This window comes from Sciurus vulgaris (genome assembly GCF_902686455.1).
Source record: "Sciurus vulgaris genome assembly, chromosome: 8".
Classification (NCBI taxonomy): domain Eukaryota; kingdom Metazoa; phylum Chordata; class Mammalia; order Rodentia; family Sciuridae; genus Sciurus; species Sciurus vulgaris.
In genome coordinates this window covers 116,031,066-116,048,493 of record NC_136468.1, presented here as the reverse complement: position 1 = coordinate 116,048,493, position 17,428 = coordinate 116,031,066, and the positions used below count along the sequence as shown (strand labels likewise).

Here is a 17,428-nt window from a genome sequence, read left to right as displayed (position 1 = left end):
CCCAGGGGCCTGGACCTACCTCCTGGACCTGGGAGCCTCACCCTTCGCAGACGAGTTCCTTACGCTGCCTCTCCTCAGAGAATCTGCCCGCAGTCCTGGAACCTTCGCTCCACCCCTAAGCATGTCTCTGTGCGGCTCTTCCACCAAGAAGCCTCGTAGGTCCTGGGACCCTGCTCTGCACCTAATCATCTGGCTATGCGGCCCCTCCTCAGAGCAGCCACCTGGAGCCCCGTACAATCGCTCTGAATCCCAGTGACCCGCCGCACGCCTCTTCCTCCAGACAGCCACCCGGTGTTCCAGTGCGGTCCTTAGGAGTCCAAGCAACTCACTGCGTTCCTCCTCCTCCCGCCAACCGCCCGTAGCCCTGGGCAGTCACTCTGAGTCCAAGTGACCCACCCCGTTCCTCCTCCTCCTCCAGGTAGCCCCCCAGGTGTTCAGGAGTGATCACTCTGAGTTGCTCTGAGTCCACATGACCCGCTGCACACCTCCTCCGGGCAGCCTCCTGGAGCTCGGGTGCGGCCACTCGAGACCAAGTGACTCACCTCGCTCCTCCTCCAGGCAGCCCCCTGGTGTTCAGGAGCGGTCGCTTTGAGTCCAAAGTGACTCACCACTCGCCTCCTCCTCTGAGCAGCCGCCTGATGCTCCAAGGCAGTCACTGCGAGTCCACCCGACCCGCTGCACTCCTCCTCCTCCTCCTCCTCCTCCTCCTCCTCCTCTTCCTCCTCCTCTGGGCAGGCCCCAGCATTCAGCAGTGGTTGCTCTGAGTCCAAACAGCTCACCGAGCAGCTCCTCCTCTGGCAACCGCCTGTAGCTCTGGTGCAGTTGCTCCCAGTCTAAGCGCCATGCCACACTCCTCTTCCTCCTCCTCCTCCTCCTCCTCCTCCTCCTCCTCCTCCGGGCAGGCCCCGGTGTTCAGGGGTGGTCGCTCTGAGTCCAAACAGCTCTCCACGCGGCCCCTCCTCTGGGCTGCCACCCGGAGCCCCAGTGGTTGCTCCGAGTCCCAGCGCTGTGCTGAGCGGCCTCCTCTACAATGCTCCCAGTTGTTCGAGTTCACTGCTCCAGCCGGGGGAGGGGTGTCTCACTGGGCAGCTCTACTTCACAAAGTTCCCTGCGTTCCGGGACTACCGCCCCATCTGGGATGCCTCCCCAACAGGAGAGACTCACCCGGCTGCTTTGAGGTGGTGCCAAATCTCTCAATATCTCCTTTTTTGAATCCTGAGTCCTGGAGCAACATGAAATGCAGCCACTCTCTAGTCCACCATCTTAAAAACCCCCCTGTTGGTAGGCTTTTGATGACCTCTTCTATTTTATTGCTTGAAATTGATTTATTTAAGTTGTGTATGTCCTTCTTGTTCAGTTTAGGTAATTCATATGTCTCTAGAAACTTGTTGATGTCTTCGAGGTTTTCTGTTTTGTTGGAGAATAGATTTTCAAAGTAGCTTCTAATTGTGTTTTGTATTTCACTCGTGTCTGTTGTGATATTTCCTTGTTCATTCCAAATTTTAGTAATTTGAGTTTTCTCCCTCTTTCTCTTTGTTAGTGTGGCTGAGGGTTTATCAATTTTGTTTATTTTTTCAAAGAACCAACTATTTATTTCGTTAATTTTTCCGATTGTTTCTTTTGTTTCAATTTCATTGATTTTGGCTCTGATTTTAACTATTTCCTGTATTCCTCTACTTTTGCTGTTGGTCTGCTCTTCTTTTTCTAGGGCTTTGAGCTGCAGTGTTAAGTCATTTATTTGTTGATTTCTACTTTTGTTGAATGCGCCCCATGAAATAAATCTTCCTCTAAGTACTGCTTTCATACCGTCCCAGAGGTTTTGATATGATGTGTCTTTGTTCTCATTTCCATGTAAGAATTTTTTAATTGCCCTCCTGATGTCTTCTGTTCTCCATTCATCATATAATAGCATATTATTTAATCTCCAAGTATTGGAGAAGTTTCTGTTTTTATTGTGTCATTTATTTCTAATTTCAATCCATTATGATCTGATAGAATACAAGGTAGTATCTCTATCTTCTTGTATTTGCTAACAGTAGCTTTGTGGCATAAGACATGGTCTATTTTAGAGAAGGATCCATGTGCTGCTGAGAAGAAAGTATATTCGTTCTTTGTTGGATGCTATATTCTATAAATGTCTGTTAAGTCTAAATTGTTGATTGTGTTATTGAGATCTATGATTTCTTTATTCAATTTTTGTTTGGAGGATCTATTCTGTGGTGAGAGAGGTGTGTTAAAATTACCTAGTATTATTGTGTTGTGGTCTATTTGATTTCTGGAATTAAGAAGGATTTGTTTGACGTACATGGATGAGCCAATGTTCGGGACATAGATATTTATGATTGTTATGTATTGCTGATTTATGCTTCCCTTAAGCAGTATGTAATGTCCTTCTTTATCCCTTCTGACTAGTTTTGGCTTGAAGTCCACATTATCTGAAATGAGGATGGATACTCCAGCTTTTTTGCTGTGTCCCTGTGCATGGTATGTTTTTTCCCATCCTTTCACCTTTAGTCTATCGGTATCTCTTTCTATGTGATGAGTCTCTTGCAGGCAGAATATTGTTGGATCTTTCTTTTTAATCCAATCTGCCAGTCTATGTCTTTTGATTGATGAGTTAAGGCCATTACCATTCAGGGTTATTATTGTGATATTATTTGTATTCCCAGTCATTTGACTCATTTTTGTTTTTCGACATGATTTGGTTTCTCCTTTATTTGGCTATTCTTTTAGGCTAGTTCCTCCCTTTGCTGATTTGCTTCTTTGTTTTTCATCTCTTCCTCATGGAATGTTTTACTGAGAATGTTCTGTAATGCCAGCTTTCTTTTTTGTAAATTCCTTTAGCTTTTGTTTATCATGGAAGGATCTTATTTCGTTGTTAAATCTAAAAGTAAGTTTTGCTGGGTATAAGATTCTTGGTTGGCATCCATTTTCTTTCAGAGCTTGAAAAATGTTGTTCCAGGCCCTTCTAGCTTTTAGGGTCTGGATTGAAAAATCTGCTGATATTCGTATTGGTTCCCCCTGAATGTAATTTGATTCTTTTCTCTCGTGGCCTTTAAAATTCTGTCTTTATTTTGTATGATAGGTATTTTCATAATAATGTGTCTTGGTGTGGGTCTGTTGTAATTTTGTATATTTGGAGTCCTATAAGCCTCTTGTACTTGGTTTTCCATTTCATTCTTCAGATATGGGAAATTTTCTGATAATATTTTATTGAATAGATTTTTCATTCCTTTGGTTTGTTTCTCTAAGCCTTCCTCAATCCCAATAATTCTTAAATTTGGCCTTTTCATGATATGCCATAGTTCTTGTAGATTCTGTTCATGATTTCTTACCATCTTCTCTGTTTGGTCAACTTTGTTTTCATGATTAAATATTTTGTCTTCAGTGTCTGAGGTTCTGTCTTCCAGGTGTTCTATCCTATTGGTTATGCTTTCTATGGAGTTTTAACTTGGTTTATTGTTTCCTTCATTTCAAGGATTTGTTTGGTTTTTTTCAATATCTCTAACTCTTTATTGAAATGATCTCTTGCTTCCTGTATTTGCTCTTTTATCTGTTGATTGGTGCGATCATTTAATGCCTGCATTTGCTCTTTCATCTCCTCCTTCAATGCCTGCATTTGCTCTTTCATCTCCTCATTTGCTTCTCTGATTGTTTTAATTATGTACATTCTGAACTCCTTTTCTACATTTCTTCTGCTGTGCTGTCATTGAGTTTTATTGATGTAACATCTAGATTTGTTTGGGACATTTTCTTCCTTTGTTTTCTCATATTAGTCACATGTCAGTGGGACTCTGTGATATTGCAGATTTTCTCTATTTGTGTTATAGTGTTTCTGTAGATTTCCAGTGTATCACCACCCAGCCTTCAGTAGCCTGAAGTCTTGGTGTAACTTGATAATGCACTGCTTTTGAAGAAATCTGTCCCTAGCCCGCTACTGGTTCCAGGGCTTGGACCTGGCTTTGTGTGGAAAGGCTCTCACTCGTGGGCCTGCTCTGAGAATCTGGCCGTGTGGGAGGAGCCCACTGCTGGAGTGCCCAGGGCTGCCTGGAGAAGACTCTTGCTGCCCTGCCCTACTCTAATAAGCCACCCAAATCCAGGCCTGCTGCCGGGGCCAAGCTTCACTGGGTGGGGGAGACTCACCTCGTGGTTCTGTTTTAGTCTGAGTCTCTCAATGCCTCCCCTTCTTGAATCCTGGGTTCTGGAGTGACTGGAGATGCAGCCACCCTCTAGTCCGCCATCTTGGATCGCCCCATGGAAAAAGCCTGCAGCCGGAGGAGGGCAGGGCTGCCTGGAGAGGTCTCTGGCTGCCCTGTCCTGGTCCCAGAGGCTGCTTGCAGGTCGGAGGTCTCCGCTGGCTTGGGGACTTGTGGCTGGCTCTGTGTACAAAGGCTCTCACTGGGCGGTCTGCTCTGAGAATCGAGCCTAGAAAGGCACTTTCCCCCGGAGGGAGCCGGGCTGCTTGCGGATGTACCTGGCTGCCCTGTCCTGGTCTCTGAAGCAACTTGTGGGTGGGCTGGACCTCACCGCACACTGGCTCAGGGACTTGGAGGTGGTTGTGTGCAGAAAGGCTCTCACTGGGGGCTTGCTCCGAGAAGCTCTTTAATTTGTTCTTAAAACCAAGTTTTTCTAGGCACTTCTCACTGTCCACTTCCAAACTTACTCCAATATTTTAATATTTATGTGATCACATCCTAATTCTGGTACCCAAAACAGGAATTGTTGTCTAACACTGCTTGAGGAATTCCCCAGAAACTTGGTGGTCTAAAACAATTATTTTGTATTGGGAATTGAACCCAGGAGAGGTCTATTACTCATCTAGCATCATTCCCAGCCCCCACCTCCCACTTTTTTTTTTTTTTAATTTTGAAGCAGTGTGGCTCCCAGGTGCTGAGACTTGGCATGAACTCACTGATCCTCCTTTTCAGCATCCTGAGGCCCTGGGTTTGCAGGTGTCCACCACCACTCCTGACAACAGATATTTATTATCTCAAGTATGGCAAGATCTGTAGTCCCCAGTTAACAGACGTGTAAGTGAACTTTTGTGGAAGCAGATCCTCTGATCCCAGCTAAATGCTTGATGTCTTCAGCCCAACTGACACTGAATGCATACAGGGAAGAGATTATGAATGAGAACCACGCACCTAACCACAGATGGACTTGTGATCCTTAGAAGCAGTGTGAGGTAATAAATGTTTGTGGTTTTGCAATTTGGGTTTGTTTGTTATACAGTAATAGTAACTAATAAAACATGCAAAGACTGGTTTATTCTGATTGTTGAGGAGGGCAAGTTTTATTCAAGGGATTTGAGAATGGAAAGATCTCAGTCTCATGTCTTCACCTCTCCTTTCAGGGATCCAACTTTTCCCTATCGTTGCCTTCCATCAAGAAGAATAGACATGGTGAGATTTGGCATTTAATTAATTCCACAATATTTACAAGGTAAGGTCCATGTCCCATTTGACCTTGGTCTTTGGTGATATTTGCCAAGTGACAATTGAAGAGGCTGAGGCTACAGCTTAGAGGCCGAGCACTTGCCTAGAGGTCTTGGAGTAACTTGATAATGCAGTGCTTCTGAAGAAAGCTGTCCCTAGCCTGCTACTGGTTCCAGGGCTTGGAAGTGGCTCTGTGCAGAAAAGCTCTCACTGGGCGGTCTGCTCTGAGAAGCTGGCTGTGAAAGGAGCCTGCCGCCACAGGGAGCAGGGCTGCTTGGGGAAGTCCCTGGCTGCCCTGTCCTGGTCCCTGAAGCTGCTTGTGGGCCAGAGCTCGCCACTAGCTCTAGGACTTGGAGCTGGTTCTGTGTAGAAAGGCTCTCACTGGGTACCTGCTCTGAGAAGCCACCCCTGTCTGGGCCTGCCACCTGGGCCGAGCTTCACCCGGTGCGGGAGACTCGCCTTGTGGCTCTATTTTAGTCTGAGTCTCTCAATGCCTCCCCTTCTTGAATCCTGGGTTCTGGAGCGACAGGAGATTCAGTCACTCTCTAGTCCACCATCTTGGATCTCCCCTCTTGGTTCCTTTTGATTGGGAAAAAGAACTACAGTGAGAGGCTTTATCCTAATATTTGGTGCTATGTAATCTTATGGAACCAGTCTTTTAGCACCAGCTTACTTGGTAGCATGTAGTCCCTGACCAGAATTGCACATCAACCAGGATGTTTAAAGGTCTTTAATATCCAGCTGTTTATGCTGTTGTTACATGACTGCTTCAACCTTTTCCACCTGAAAAAAGTATAATGCTAACTTGTACTCTAGGCTATGTACCCCTTATGAAAAATGTTTGGGACTAGAAGTGTTTCAGATTTCAGAATATTTGCATACATACAGTGAGATACCTTGGGTATGGGTTGTCAATTTGCAACATGAAATATTTATGTTTCGTATAAATCTGGCTGCTACTTCAGAAGAGGTGGATTCTTTTTTTCATTATTGTGCTTTTTGCAGTTTTGAGGCTTGAAGTGAGGACCTTGCACATGCTAGGCAAGCATTCTGCCACTGAGTTACATCCCTAGCCTCTGATATAATTTTATGCAATATTTGTATACACCTTTTTTTTCTGGTACTGGGGATTGATCCCAGGGGCACTTAACTACTGGGTCACATCCCCAGCTCCTTTTACCTTTTTATATTTTATTTAGAGACAGGGTTTTGCTTGGGGCCTCACTAAATTGGCTGGCCTTAAACTTCCAATTCTCCTGTTCAGCCTCCTGAGTTGCTGGGATTACAGGCATGTGCCACCACACCGGGCACACCTTCATTTTGACTGTGTCCCATCACATGAGGGCGCATGTGGAATTTTCCTCTTATGTGATATTGGCACTCAAGAAATGTCAGATTTTTTAGTATTTCTGTTTTTTTCATTAGGAATGGACAAACTGCATAACATATTCCAGTGAGGAACATCTATTTGAAAACTTACAGTAATATAATGTTGATTCACCTTCACTTGTCTATAATAGACATCTCAATCCAAACTTTTAACTTCACAATCACTATGCTTCTTAATTTTCAACTATTTCTTTTACATTAATAAATAAATGCCCTAAATGACCTTTGATACTAGTTTAATTGGGTGTTAGATTTGATTATACTAAAGCATACCTTATTTCCCAGAACAAGTACAGAGTTTCACATCAAAGCCATCAGTGATGTCAGAAGTTTCAGTTTCTTGGTGATGGAATTGTGAAAGCTCCCCAACAAAGGGCTATTTCCCTACCAAGATTTTGCAGCATTGAAGGTAAAATTTATACATTGGGATGACTGTGGTACTGTTTTAAGTAATAACTGTTCTATGTTTTTTTTGTTTGTTTGTTTTGTTTTTTTGCTTACCAAAATTTTTTTCTAACATTTATTGAGTACTTCCTATGGACACTTGTTATGTATCATGGCACAATCCTGAAGACTATCCGGTGAACAACAGTATTCATATACTCTTCCCTTTTTACTGATGGGGAAACTTCCTAATTCTGAAGATCAAATAATTGGTTAAGGCAGAATTCAAACTGAGACTCTATGACTGCAAACCATGCATTCTTAACCAGTATACCTTCTAGTTTCTACTTTGATGTTTCTTGTGAGCTTCATTCATTCACTAAAGGCCTCATTACATCACATAGTAAGTATTGAGGGTACCATGTGAGATGCAGTCTCACTTTCTTTCCTCAGAGATATTATCGTATAATGGAGAGGGCAGAAAAGCAAACATGATACTGTGAGAATGGTAAAATAAATTTAAAAATGACCCATTTTTTCAGGGCCCTCCAAAAATCAGGAGTCTGTTTTCCAAATAATAGCAAAATAAACAGTAGAAAGTATATGATTCACCAAAAAATATATTTGCTTTATTTACAATAGTATATTTTACTCATTGTGACATTAAGAGAATTTTTACATTTGCGAACTCCCAGGAAAATCACCCATTTCCTCTACCTGTGTTTCTTTTGCTCTTCACTTTTGCTTAAATGCCATTCCACCAGGAAACATTACCTCTCAGGAGTGGAGTAACCCCCTCCTGTATGCTATTGTAATTTGCCCATGTTTAGCACATGTCAGTCTTGTGATCTCCTGGGGTGATATAAAATTGAACCATGGTTAAGTCCCATGTCTTATGGAACTCCCTAGCCTCAACACATTTCCTGGTGCTCATGAATATATGTCAGAGAAATTAATGAGTTACCTACACACTGCCCTTAATGCTTCATTAATTCCACAAGACTGGCCAGGATATAGATGGGCAGCTGACCTACCACAAAGTCCCTAAGCTCTGCCTTGTGAGAACCAGGAGCTTTAAAGAGTGGCCAGGATGTCATAGCAGGCTTCAGTGGGACCCTTGTTGCCCATGGCCCAGAAAGACCCACAGGGGAGACAAAGCAAGAGCAATCTCCTACCAGGGTCTAGAATCTCCAGTCCCTTGAATCCAAAGTTGATGGGTGCCAGCCTCTTCCACTTTGGATAGTTGTCAAATGCTTTGCCATCACTTCACAGCAGCATTGTTATTAGAGTTCTTCAGGGAGAAGAATCAAAACCAGAGTAGCAGGTTTGTGAGTGGAAGGGGATGTTGGAATAGTCAATAGAAGTGAATTTCTGGAAGGTAAACTCTGTCCTACATCCTGAAGGGAATTGCAAAAAACAGAACAATCAGACGGGCTGAACATTTGGTTTGTCTTTTAATTTTTCTGTACCTCATATCGAAAGAAGGTGTGGCTTATCAACTAAGCCATATCCTCTTTCTTTTGTATATTTATATTTACAGACAGGGTCTGGCCAAATTGCTTAGGGCCTGAATAATTTGCTGAGGCTGAATGTGAACTCAAGATTCTCCTGCTTCAGACTTCCCAGTCCCCGAGGTTACAGGTGAGAGCCATGACTCCATCTGGGCCTTTCATTTTGGCCAGATATCTGCTGGTCAGTATTTTTGTTAGGAAGTGGCCAGGAGAAGGGAGAGTGGGTTGTAAATGAATTGTTTGTAGTTGTGAAAGGCTGGGTGATAGGGTTTGAATTAGCCCAAGAGTCTTCTTAAATGATAATAACCTGAGAATTTAATTTTTCCCAAATGTCCCAGCCTTTCCTCCTGCCCATTGCCAATGTAGATCACTGAGGGATTTCTATGGTCAGAGTTCAGCCACAACTCTTTTTTGGTTGACTAAGACTGGCCTAAATGTTTGTATAATGACACACCCCAGGACCACAGGTCTTGACAGGTGTCTAAAGCTTTTGTCAGTATTGCTTTCAAATAAGAAAGTATAAATTGTTTGAAAGTAATTTGTTTAGTCTAGTGATGGTTTTCTTCCAAAGCTTTCCACAGAGGTCAGACTGGAAGAGAATCCAGTCATCTGCCATACAGATTGTCTACAGGTATTCCAGCTCATCAGTGCTTATCAAACTTTTTTCCTCTGTTGAATCATGTCAGTAGATTGTTGTTGGAAAAGCAGCAGGCTTTAAATGGAAGCATCATTACAATTAGTATAAGAAGCTGGGGTAGGAGTTCTCACTGCTTCCCCAGCTACCTTGCCTATTTATAGTAGGCATCCCTGGGCATGGGACCACCATCAATAAGTGTTAGGTATCAGAATTCACATGAATAGCTGATGTGGTATTAATGAGCCTATTCTTAAAGAATATAGGATGTGTTCAAGGAGTTAATGTCATGAAATTCAAAGGAGTACCTGCAGTAGGCATTGGTAAGTAGTTGCCTTCTGGGACAGGCTCCCTGTCTGCATGTTAATGAAGTGGCCTGGTGCAAGTGGGCAGTGATGGAAGTCAACCCCAATGTGAGCTGGAAAAGTAGAGGTGATGACAGAAGAGAGCTGTTTCTTGGCACTGCATTTCCTTCCTCTATTCTGTTTATCATCAGGAAGATTTTATTTTTCTTTGTTGAAATGAGTGAATAGGTGGTGAACAAATACCTTAGTTTCTTTTGATGTGACTGAGGAACAATAGCAGGTATTTAAAAAGGTGGATTTTATGTCTGGTGGTACTACTAGTCACAATTCTTAGGAAATATTTTTATAGACTCTTTGTGCTGTTGATGGACGTTTTTCAGCCATGCTCTGTAGAGTTGGGCATAGTAGGCTCTTTTCTCTTCTTATAAATGGTTTTGTGAAAATTTCATTGAGCTTCTTATTTTCATGGGTTAATATGGGGGTTGCATGGTAGTATACTGTAAACTTCAGTTCTTGAGAACTCTGCTGTTCTTCTTTGGGTCGGATCTGTGACTGTGAAAATCAGAGTGGTTCTGGGAACTGTGTTGGTTCACAACAGATTGAAGTAATTCCTTCTGTCTTGCTCCTCCTTGGAATTCCACTTTCATTCTCAGGCTCTTAAGGGCCCCTTTTTCATGTTCCTCTCAGGGTTTTCAGGCCCCGGAGATTCTGTGCACTTCCAGGTAACAAGTTCAATTCCCAGGCAGAACAGCATGAGAAAACAAAGGCAAAAGCTTGGAATGGAGATTTCTCTCCCACTCTTCAGATAACAGTACCTTTGCCTGGAGGGAGAGACCATTCCTCCACCACTATTGGGGCTGCAGAAGAATTTTGTGATAAGAAAACAAAACGAATGGGTGTGATATTTCCTGGTGAACATGAATGTATGTCAGACAAATCAATGAGTTAACAACACACTGAAGTTAATGCTTAATTAATTCCACAAGACTGGCCAGGATGTGGATGGGAAGCTGACCTACCAGGAAATCTGGAACTCCCTGTGTTCTATCTCACCAGAACCAGGAGCTTGACCCCGTTTGATTCAGGTAGAGATGGAATGTAGTTATTCCTGTAGCTAAGAGTAGAGTCAGGTGTCTACCCTCATCAGACATACTTTAGGAATGGATGTATACACTGAACTACCTAAAATTTACTTAAAACCAAATCAACCCTTTTACAAATCAGCATTCTACTTCTCCAAACTATTGTAGCACACACGTTGCCACTTTTAGCATATGTAAAAAGCTGTGTAAGTTATTTAGAAAAACCAAACCATTTTAATTAAAATCTGATGTTCAGGATTGTATGATTTCCTGAAACAAGTAATATCTTTCTTTCTAAAATTGTCAGGAAAAGAAATAATAAAGACCTCCTTTTACTCCTTCAATCGTTTGAGAGTGGAGACCTTATCTTTCCTTAAAATGGAATATATATATTCCATTATATATATATATATATATATATATAGAGAGAGAGAGAGAGAGAGAGAAGAATTTACCATTTAGATTTTTGTAAATATGCCTTAAATAGCTGCATTTTATAGAGACTTAGAAAATGTCATTAATAGATAGGACTTTTCTGTTTGTAAACAGTTAAAAGGAAAGAATACTTATACAGAAGTTGAAACTATGCTCACATATACTTCACTCATCCCTCAAAGACCAAGAAGCTGCCATGGGTTTTATCCTGAAGACAGGGCCATTGATTCAGGGACTTGATAAGAGCTCCATGGTTAAGAAAGTTGGATTCTGAGCATTTATTCATATTCCCTCAAAAATTTGTACCTGTGAACCAGAGCTTGAGGGCTTTTCTCATTTTAAATTTTGTTTTTGGTTTATGAGCATAAAAAGTTATCCAGTGGGGAGCTCCATTTTCCCTGAAGTGAGTTAGGTTTTCTTCCCCTACCCAACATAAGTTTATCTGAGGCTCTACCTGACTCCTTCCTTCAGTACCATCTCCATTCTGAATGGTAAAAAGCAAGTCCCTAGTCACTGTCTGACTAGCCATCCAGAGCATTAGAAAAAAGGGCTACATCTACTTTTAACTCAAGAAACTATATCCCCGGAGACTTTACCTGGGAGCTAGCCAAGAATCTGAGAGATTTCTTGGTGAGATGACTAAGACCAAAAAATTTATAAAATGAAATGTGTGAAATCAAATTGTTCCCTTACAGATATCAGCTCAGAAGTAGATAGAGGCTTTCTGTCCCGAGAATGCCTAACTGTAGCTGGCACTGTAGCAGAAGCCTTCATGTGATGATGGCAAGTATAATACTTTTCCTTTTTGTCCACCTGTTAAACAGGACCCTATATTGGAAGGGTTCGTACATACACAGCACCTGTATGTTGAGTTAACACTTGCTGTTGTTCCTAGAAGCAGTCTTGGGGCAACATAAAGGGAAAACTTACAAAGCGTTGCTGTAGCCAGTCAGGGAGAAACTAAGGATCTCTCCTGGTACCAATTTCTCTAATAGAGTTCATTTCTTTTAACTTGTCCAAGTTGATCTGTGAGCCAGTGCACTTCAGTACCACTAAATATGGAAAGGCTGGTTTTTTGTTCACAGAGCATTCAGCTTGGTGTTGGCTAACCTTAAATTTTTTTCTAGAAGTATTACCATTCAGTTAAAGGAAGACAATATCTTTTCTAATGAATGTGTCAACTTTTCATAATTTCTTGTGTTTCACCCTTTAAAAATGTTTTTCTTAACATTTCTCTTGCCACATCCATGTTATTTCACTTTCATGGACAGGTTAAAATATATTTCAAATTAGCCTGACACAGTAGGATACTGGAAGATAATTTCTTATTCTTCTGACTGCTTTCCATTTCCTTTTCCCTTTTCATATATACAGCCTTACACATGTTGTAACAACCAAGTAAAGTGCTACCAATAAATTGAATTATACTGCTACGTTTTATACATTTATAAATAGTATGTCTGCACATGGAAAGCATTTTTTGGAGAGGAAGTTTACTGAGGTTTGGATTCAGGGGCTCTTGACCAATGTGACATATCCCCAGTCCTATTTTTATTTTCTTTGGACACAGGGTCTCACTGACTTGCATAGTGCCTCATCATTGCTGGACTTGTGAACCTCCTGCCTCAGCCTCCTGAGCCACTGGAATTAAACGTGTATGCCACTGTACCCAGCTGGAAGGTATTTTTGGAGTAACTGATTTATATGAAATCTACTCAAGGGCAAGGTAGCTTGTCCTTTTTAGTTTCAAGTTCTTATTTATAGCCATATACTTAAGGACACCTTAACTCTTGTAGTATGTACTTTGCTTGTTCACCCACTTGCTATATTCATGGAAAACTAAATTTTTTTTTAGAATCTTTTCTGTTCTTCCAACCTCAAGCTTGTCTTCCAGCATCACACATGAGCTGTGTATAGTGCCATCCCCTCCCCTGCACCCATCCTGCACCCAGGCCTGTGATACCCTTGTCATCCTGCCTGAGAAACTATCATGTCTCCCAGGCAGAGATAGGTATTTCATCTTTTTTTGTTCGAATCCAGCAGACTCCCCAGCTTACAAGCCCTGTGACTAAATGTTAATTTTGGGTTTACACGTGTATGCCATCCTCACTCACCCAGCCTGTGCCTTGTGTTGAGCTACAGTCAAGTCTCACCTGCACATACTCAGCTCTGTGAGAAAGATTCACTTTCATTTAAATTCTTTTTCCTCTTTACTCTGGCAGCTCTTACTGCTTCACTTTTTACTTTCCCAAAGCTCTCTACTTGATCTTTCTGTTCTAATGCTTTATATATGCTATAATATGAATATATATATATATATATAAATGTATATATATATATAATTATATTTATATACTTATATATGTCTGGCATAATGTTTACTTAAAGAGCCTTCCCGCAAGTCAGAGAGGCAAACAGGTATGGTAGAAAGCAAAGACCCAAAGGAATAAAGTGCCTGGCTTCAAGAGGATTCCAGAGTACCTGGCACTCAGGATAGGGTCTAAGGCAACAATGCTGAGCAGTGCCTTCCCCTGCTGCTGGCTGTTTTTCATTCTGCTATAGTTTCTTTTCTTTGCAGTTGCTGGACATAACCTCTCCCACCCCCCTTGCTGGTCCTGTAGTTACAGTTGTGGATTTTGACTATGATTGACTTACTTGTAATGATCTCTTGGTTGATTTGTAGTAACAGCTTTTGTTTGCTGCACACCTTATTGACTTGCTTACCAATACCAATAAGATGTGGTTTCTTTCATAAGCAAACCAGAGAACATATGGCTTTCCTCAGACTTTATACAGCATGTATTGTTATATGACCCTAACCTATTTTGATTTCTCATATTAAGAAATATAAATCTACTTTGTTCTACTGGAGCTGTATTAGTCACACATAAGCAATTTTAGTTCAGTTTAGTGAGTGAATTCAAGGTTTTCATGACTCCATTTGAGATTTATTTATTTCATATCAGTGATAGTAGCTATTATACTATGTCTAAATAAAACATTTCCTTTTTCTCTCACTAAGTGTTACTAAAGCCTCCCCCCACTCCCCTGGTTCATAAGAGAAAAAAAATCTGCTTTGATCTGTCTCTTCATGGATTCCATCTTCCTTTGAAAGGAAGAGCTAACAGATGGTGGGCATAAAGCAGTGTTCTAGTGAAGTCTCAGACGTTAGGCAACTGTATGGTGGAAAGCACCAACGATAAGAAGTAACAAAGAGAGGAAGGAGAGAACATTTGTCCCTGTTCTACCAGAGAACTTCCACTTAGTCCTGTTTTATATTTTGAGTTACCATATAAGATCCATGTTTACACATGGTGTAGAAAGGTTCCACTTACCTTTCAAAAATAAAAGAAAAAGGTTTAAAAGCCATTGTGAGAGAGGGGTCAGATAGATAGGGCTAGGGCTATCTTTTCAGTTACTGGGCCTAATCCCTTCAGACCATACGGGGGAAAAAAAAAAAAAAAAAAAAAAAAAGAAATTACCTATGTATAGTAAGAGCCAAGAATCACAATCTCTCACAATCTCTCTCTCTCTCTCTCTCTGTCACACACACACACACACACCACCACCACCACCACCACCAACAACAACAACAACAACAGCACCACCACCACCACAAAATAAGCAAAAACTGCCCATTTCTCTCAGGGAAATCTATGTTTAAAGTTTAGAGCAACTACAATGAGTTTGTTGCTCATTTCCAAAGTTAAAGGATAAAAGTTTTGTACATGATCCAGGCTTCCTCATCTTCAAACTGGAGCCAAATAGTTCATAATTATAGTTGTCTCTTCTTTTAGGACCATTTCCAGATATTAAACGTGTTCCATGTAACTGAGTGACAGGGGACTCTTCACTTTTGGGCAGCCATGGATCTCTACACGCAATGGATGTATTCCTGTGTATAATTTTAGGAGGTACTCACCAGCCCTTCCTCTAAGCAAATCTATAGACCAAGCAGATGACTCTCTGCACAAACTAAATCATCCACCACATATGTTTGAACAAGACATGATTAGGGAAAGGATACCATGAGTTATGGTGGAAAGACCAGGAACTCTAATGTCAGGCAGATGCAAATTTTAGAAGTGGTTCAGGAACAGCACAACAACAACAAAAATAAGATTATGGCATGTGCCCCTGGAACCTGTCTCTTCATCAGTAAGAGAAGACTCATGATAGCCATTTTGCAGGGTTCTTGTATTAGAAACAATTCAGAGACAACTACCTAAGATTCAATACACCAAAGATATCAACCATTCAGCCGATAGTGTGGTGTGGTTCATGGGCCTCATGATGACTTGTTTGACCAATGGCATAGCCATTGTGGATTGCCATACCTGTGTGCCCACAGCAACTGTCATTCTTGTAGCAATTGAACTTTCCATCCTGCAGAGCAGCACTGCCTTTGGGGACCTAACCAGGGTCTTGCACACATTTGAGCTTAAATCCTGGTTGGAGGGAACTGAGTATTGATTCAATGTGTCCCTTCAAATCCAACCTCCAGTTCTCATTGTATTGGTGAAACTTGTGCCACCATCAAACAGGAGAAGGACATTGCCCTCCTACTGGCAAATGAGACATGACAGACTAATTTTTTGAAAACTCTTTAATAACGTAACATCCAAGTGGTCCCTCTGTGTCAACATGAGTGCCATGAGGTTAGCTCCATTTTCTACTCATACCCCTGGTATGTAAAGCTCCCACCTTCAGTGAGTGGAGGCTAGGGATATGAAGCAAAAGCTTGGCATTGAAACAGTTCATCCCAGGGCCAATGTGGGAAGGGAATGGTAGTGAACAGTCCTTTGAGGATAAATGTCCAATGGGTAGGAACAGTGTGTTCCAGCATGGGAGGCATTTTTGGAGGGGTGGGACAAAGGGTATCTCCTGAAAGATGGGAATCAGGAATGGGGATCTGGTCTGGTGCTCTGGCATCCGATTAGATAGGGGCTGCTGTGAGACCATCAGAGCGTTTGCATAGCAATAGGGGTCTCTGCCCTGGGGCTGCTGCCTCTGAGGACATAAGCCCTGCCTTCAGGGGTATCTGACTCCCACAGACAATCCGGAATGTGGACTTTCATCTCAGTGTTGGTACCAGCTGCGGGAGGGCCTGTTTTGATAGCTGCATGGAAACATGGCATCTCTGTGTATTTATCCAGTACAAGAGAGGACTATAAATAAAGGTGGAAGTGTTCATCACTTCCTCCCACTGCTGGGCACACCTCTCCCACTGTGGCTTCTTCCTCCAGTGAATAAATATAATGCAGCTGCCGGTGACTACACAACACAGTCCCATGAGTCCAAAGTATAGCGATACCCAGGCTGAGGCAGTAAAAGAAAGAAAAGAGGCAGCTGACTGACAGCTCTGGCTTGGGACCTGAACTGTTTCTCATTCTTCTCCTTGATTTGGCTCATTCATCCATCCATTCCCTCCCTCCCTCCTTAAAGACCTACCTCATCATTTTATTATTTAGTTAAAGCTAGGTTTGCAGGGAGCTTAAGAGTACATGTTACCCTCTAGAGATAAGGACACTATGTGTAGAGGGAACTTGATCTGCTGAGACTCAGTCAGGCCTTCTGGCTCCCAGTCCAGGACCCATCCAATCACTCAGACTGATAAACTGAACTTAAGGGAAGACCCTCAAAGAACTACTTAACAGGGGCATCAGTGTATCTTTTCTGGCTGGGGAGAACATGTTCTCTGCCTTCTAAAACTCCTTAGTTTCCTAGAGGAGTCTATCTCTTAACTCTTTAGGACTCCATGCAGGCAGCCACCTCCCCATCCATACAAATCTTCTTCCCTGAAAGTTCATCCCCACACTCAAAGGACTGAAGGGATACTTACTGCCAGGAAGGCCCAGGTTCTCCATTTGAGGATCCATACCATTGAGACTTGTTACCAGGCCCATGGCTCAGCAAAGAATCAACTGCCCCAAGAACTTCTCCACCAATGGGAGTCTTTGGAAGGCCCAAGCCCCATTGTTGCCTAAGGATGATGTCACCAGGTTCTGAGCACTGGGAATTTCAGGGCTGGTGATTGTGGAGTGGCTCTGAGTTGATGGAAGGAAGGGACTCCATCTTGTGACATCTCATGATCCTAGATCTCCTCCATCAAATACTGTTTTACCCCAGAATTGTCTGTTGCCAGCTTTTTACGGTGAAGTCACAACACAGCCCCCAGAATCAGGGCCTCACACACTCGTGGGCTTATATTTATGTTATTGCTTGTTAGGAAGCCATTTCTGGATATATTTTC

The 17,428-nt window shown here is 42.2% G+C and overlaps 1 protein-coding gene and 1 long non-coding RNA gene across 3 annotated transcripts in view; one reads left to right on the top strand and one right to left on the bottom strand.

The window, feature by feature from the left end:
* LOC306668296 overlaps positions 1–17,428 on the bottom strand; it is a 547,020-nt gene that overhangs the window by 274,521 nt on the left and 255,071 nt on the right. The gene's annotated exons all lie outside the window — the stretch shown is intronic.
* The window catches only part of LOC306668291 (uncharacterized protein), a 140,031-nt gene that overhangs the window by 81,386 nt on the left and 41,217 nt on the right, over positions 1–17,428 (top strand). The window lies entirely within an intron of this gene.